This window comes from Arachis stenosperma, chromosome 4 (genome assembly GCF_014773155.1).
Source record: "Arachis stenosperma cultivar V10309 chromosome 4, arast.V10309.gnm1.PFL2, whole genome shotgun sequence".
Taxonomy (NCBI): domain Eukaryota; kingdom Viridiplantae; phylum Streptophyta; class Magnoliopsida; order Fabales; family Fabaceae; genus Arachis; species Arachis stenosperma.
The window spans coordinates 9,831,796-9,837,504 of NC_080380.1; the positions used below are offsets into that span (position 1 = coordinate 9,831,796).

The 5,709-nt window shown below is 38.7% G+C and overlaps 1 long non-coding RNA gene across 1 annotated transcript; it reads left to right on the plus strand.

Moving 5' to 3' along the window:
- Positions 1-4,167: 4,167 nt before the first annotated feature.
- LOC130973186 (uncharacterized) lies at positions 4,168-5,434 on the plus strand. The gene is made up of 4 exons (XR_009084047.1): positions 4,168-4,284; positions 4,712-4,808; positions 4,917-5,085; positions 5,171-5,434. It is a non-coding gene; the product is annotated as an uncharacterized LOC130973186 (long non-coding RNA).
- The last annotated feature ends 275 nt before the right edge of the window (positions 5,435-5,709 follow it).

A 5,709-nucleotide genomic window follows, 5' to 3' on the forward strand; every position in this document is an offset into this window, starting at 1 on the left:
AGGAAAGTCCATGGAGGTGGTGGACACCATGACAAGGAGGAAGATTAACATTATGTGCCTACAAGAAATGAAATGGGTTGGTGCAAAGGCTATGGAGTTGGATACTTCTGATTTCAAACTTTGGTATACAGGAAAAGTGAAGAATAGGAATGGGGTTGGAATAATTATGGATAAGCAGTGGAAGAAGGACGTAGTAGATGTCAAGAGGGTGGGAGATCGGATCATCTCTATCAAACTTGTGGTGGAGGGAGGTGCTTTCCATGTGATTAGTGCCTATGCACCGCAAGTGGGTTCAGACGAACAACACAAGATAAGGTTTTGGGAGGATCTAGAGAGTTTGGTTCAAGGCATACCTTTGGGAGATATGATTTTCTTAGGAGGAGATTTAAATGGCCATGTTGGGAGAGAAGTGACTGGATATGGGAGTATTCACGGAGGCCATGGTTTCGGGGTGATCAATGCCGAGGGTAAAACTATTTTGGACTTTTCCTCAACCTTTGATCTTCTCATCACAAATACATGTTTTATAAAGAGAGATGAACATCTTATAACCTATAAGAGTGGCATGACAAGCTCTCAAATCGACTTCTTCTTGTTGAGGAGAGTCGACCAGAAATTTTGCATTAACTGTAAAATTATCCCGGGAGAGAGTTTGACAACACAACATAGGGTGCTCGTCATGGATTTTTGCATTGAGCAAAAGTTGAGAAAAAGACATCATACGAAGAACCCAAGGACGAGGTGGTGGTGGATGAAAGGTGAGGAACAAAGAAGCTTCCTAAAATGGGTAGGAGAAGGGGCAAAGTGGGATGGGAATGGAAGCGCCGAAGAGATGTGGAGGGAGATGGCAGAAGTTATTAGAAGAACAGCAAAAGAAAGTTTTGGTGAATCTAAAGGAATAGGACCAAGAGACAAGGAGTCCTGGTGGTAGAATACGAGTATACAAGAAAAGATAAAGATAAAAAGGGAATGCTTTAAAGAGTGGTCTTTATGTCGCAATGCAGATAACTGGAAAAAAATATAAGGCGGCTAAGAAAGAGACAAAAGTGGCTATAAGTGAAGCAAGAACAAGAGCATATAAGGGTCTCTACCAGTCTTTGGGCACGAAAGAAGGAGAAAAAGGTATATATAGAATCGCAAAGAGCCGGGAAAGAAGAACGAGAGATTTGGATCAGGTTAAGTGCATAAAGGATAAAGATGGAGAGGTGTTGGCTCAAGAAGAGAAGATTAATGAAAGGTGGAAGAGCTACTTCTACGAGTTATTTAATGAGGGACAGAAGACTCTTTCGAGCCTTGGTCGATTATTCACAAGGGAAGAAGATCAAAACTTTGACTACTATCGAAGGATTCGAGACTTCGAGGTAAAAGAGGTTCTAAAGCAGATGAAAAATGGCAGGGCAGTAGGACTTGATAATATCCCGATTGAGGTTTGGCAGGGTCTTGGAGAAAAAGGCATCAACTGGTTAACCAAACTTTTTAATGAGATTTTAAGGTCAAAGAATATGCCTGATGAGTGGAGAAAGAGCACCTTGGTACCTATCTACAAGAATAAGGGGGATATACAAAGTTGCAGAAACTATAGAGGGATTAAGCTTATGAGTCATACTATGAAGTTATGGGAAAGGGTGATAGAATGGAGGTTGAGAAAAGAGACACAAGTAACAGAGAACCAATTTGGATTTATGCTAGGCAGATCTACCACTGAAGCGATATACCTATTAAGAAGGATGATGGAGAGGTATCGTAGTAATAAAAGGGATCTACATATGGTGTTTATTGATTTGGAAAAAGCGTATGATAGGGTACCAAGGGAGGTCTTATGGAAGATTTTAGAAAAGAGGAGAGTAAGGATCGTATATATTCGGGCAATTAAAGACATGTATGATGGGGCCACAACTAGTATGAAGACTCAAGGTGGTGTGACAAAGGAATTCTCTATTGGTATAGGATTACACCAGGGATCATCCTTAAGTCCATACCTTTTCACATTAGTCTTGGAAGTACTCACAGAGCACATCCAAAAGCCTGTGCCATGGTGTATGCTTTTTGCCGATGATATCGTCCTTATGGAAGAGTCAAGGGAAGACCTAAATAAGAATTTGGAGTTCTGGAGAGAAGCTTTAGAAGTGTATGGTCTGCGCATAAGCCGTAGCAAGACGGAATATATGGAATGTAAATTCAATCTGAGAAGGAAAAACCCCAATATAGAGGTGAAGATTGGAGAAAAAATCCTACGAAAAATTAAAAGTTTTAAGTATCTTGGGTGCATCATACAAGATAATGGAGATATTGAACATGATGTAAATCATAGGATCCAAGCAAGTTGGTCAAAATGGCGGAGTGCATCTGGTTTTATATGCGACAAAAAAGTGCCTTTAAAACTTAAAGGTAAATTTTATCGCACCGCTATAAGACCGGCTATGCTGCATGGTACGGAGTGTTGGGCGGCTAAAGGGAAGCACGAACATAAGCTGAGTGTGGCAGAGATGAAGATGTTGAGATGGATGAGTGGTCATACACGATTGGATAAAATAAAGAATGAAGATATAAGGGAGAGAGTTGGAGTAGCACCCATTGTAGAAAAGATGGATGAATCGCGTCTCAGGTGGTTTGGACATGTGAGAAGAAGACCGATAGAATATCCAGTCAGGAGGGTGGATGAGATGGAAGATGGACAAAGGGCAAAAGACAGAGGAAGACCTAAGAAGACCATCCATGAGGTGGTCAAACGAGATCTACATGTAAACGGTCTCTCTGTAGACATGATACATGACATAGCACAATGGCGTCATTTGATTCATATAGTCGACCCCACTTAGTGGGACAAGGCTTTGTTGTTGTTGTTGTTGTTTAATGTTTAATTAAACCGGTTGGAACCCAGTTGAACCCCGGTCGAACCAGTGAACCATTGAAACAGTGACCTCACCGGTTTATTAACCGGTCCTGTTCTCGCAACCTTGGTTTAAATAAATTGTTAATTCTAAAACTAGGGTAACACTTTTTGTCTTTATTGATTTATTTCTATTCATTTATACTAAACTTCAATACTGGCAATATGGGTTGTCTGAATGATTCTATAACCCAGTAATCTAAAATCTGAAGCAAAGCAATTGAGTTCAATCTTATAAAAGTAACATTGCAGCAACATTCTTTAATATACACAAGTGCACTTGGTTATTTATCAGAAAATTAGTGAAAATGATGGACTGTGCTGAAAAATTGTTAAGGGCGTCTGAAGACGGACAGAGTGTCCATATTGTGTCTGATACACAATTTATATGACATTTTTTTGCTCAACTTTTCCGTTTGTATACCCTGCTTATACAACATTGCTGGGGCACCTACGTTCTAAAGCTGTAGATGATTTTAAGGCAAAGCTAAAGAAATCACGGTACAATGGAAAAGGATTTGCTTCATCTGTTCACATGTGGACTGAGTCTATTATGCTAGAGTTTGAAAAAAGGATCTGCTGATAGAATGCCTTCTTTGCATATGCATTGTCACCTGTAACTTTATTTGCATATTCTGGAATTTATTGCCAAATCTCAAACGCTATGTTTCCCACCGATAGTTAATAATACATCACTCCACACATATGGAGAATTCAAGTACTTTAAATGGAAAAAAAAGCGATAAGCAATAACATTGTTTGATTTATATCAAGTTCTTTAAAGATTTGGATGGTATCAGTTTCCTTGTCATTGTGTCAAGGACGTGCATGAATCATTAATGATAGATACTTTTTTATGTTCCTATTTTCTCAAATGAGTTACATTAGCATCTTATGATCATATTTTCTCACATTAAAGATACGTATTCTCTCATATGTATTTATTTGAAATCTCTTTCCTTCTTGGTAATCATGTAAAACTTTCATATTGCTGGTGAACTGCTCACTTCTATTTGGTGCTTTTGTAATTTTGTTTGTACTTTCCAGATGCTGCTGTGAGACAGGCTAGTTGGAGTGCATCAAAAGTTAGAGACAAATTGCATCGGGATAATGAGTCACATGCTTCATCTGTGCGTGACACAAAGTTATCAGAAATAACAACATAATTAAAATTTCCAATAAGGAAGCTTGTATTTCTGGTTTTGAATAAGGAAGCTTCTTAAACGTGAGACTAAAGCTGCCGTATCAGAACTTTCAGCTTGTATTTCTGGTTTTGGATTGGATGAAGAAACAGTTGAAAGAATGCAACATAGCTTAAGGGACTATGTGAAACAAATAGTGGAAAATAAAGCAAAAGAAGAGTCAGGGAAGATTCTGATTCGCATGAAGGATAGGTAACAATATTCTAAATATAAATCTCGTCAATTCTTTAATCTATGTACCAATCATGTGTCTGTGTTGCAATTTGCAAGAGTTATTTTATAAACTGATTGATTTTTGGAGTTTGGAAATTGGATAGTTGTAAGGATTGAAACTAGTCATGATGCTTTGCTATGTATTTGTGAAGTTCTTGAATGATATAGGAGTGCCAGAATTTTTTTCAAGCAAGAAGATGTTATTGTCAGTGCCAAAATTTTTCAGGACAAGAAATGAGGATAAATTATTAAAAATAAAACTTGCTCGTTTCATTGGCAGTGAATCCTAACCTAGCAGGATAAGTCCTGTTGTTATTTTCTTTTGTCCCCATTTGTTTTTGTTTTTGAAGGATGCCTGTAGTATAGTATTTATCTGGAAGCTTACTGGTATTATTGTACTTTGCAGATTCTCTACTGTGTTCAATCATGATGCTGATTCACTCCCTAGAGTGTGGACTGGGAAAGAATATATCAGAGCTATTACTAGGGATGCTCGATCTGCAGTAATTAATAGCCAATTTGATGATAAATTTTTAGCTTGCCTATACTTGCAAGTATGTTAAAAATCACTTCATTTAGCACCATTTAATGTTTTTTCTGCCTTGTATCAGTCGCTGAAGCTTCTATCAGATATGGCTGCTATACGCTTGGAGGATGAGAAGCCAGATCGCATTGAAAATGTACTTCATTCATCTTTCATTGAGACCTGCTAGTGCAATATCTTTCCAAAATAGAATTGAAGGGCCTACAGATCCACTGGCTTCAAGCACGTGGGAGGAGGTACTACTATATGTGAATATTTGTGGTATTCCTGTTAATGTTGTAGAGAAAGCTATTATTTCTGAGCATCTATTATAAAATGTAGGTTCACCCAAAAGACACACTTATCACTCCAGTGCAGTACAAGTCCTTGTGGAGACACCAGTGGTCGCGGTGGAGTTCGTAGTGGTGGTGGGTAAGGTGGAGGATGTGATGACGGTCTTGCATGCTACAGCCGTGGTGGAATGGGTCAAGGATTGCAACTAGGGAGGCGGCGGATGCAGAGGCAGGTTCGGCGGCGTTTGTGCCGGCGGAAGCTACTACAACTATAGGCATTTCTGGGCATTTTGCAGCAGACCGCCCAACAAGCTCTATGAGAAAATGAAAGTATAAGATTTTAATACCCTACTCATACTACTCTTTTTTTTAAATATTATTTTTGTTTATTTAAATTGTGTCTTCATAGCAGGTAGCAGCACCAGATCACTCTCAAAAGACGCGCTCCCACCTAAGGGTATTTCTTTTTTCTTTTTCCAATGACAGATTCATAATGGTTTGCGATGATGAGTTGTGTGTGTTCCTTGCTATTTGATGTGATATGTCTGTACTGTTGTTGTTGTTGTTGTTGTTGTTGTTGTGCAGAGG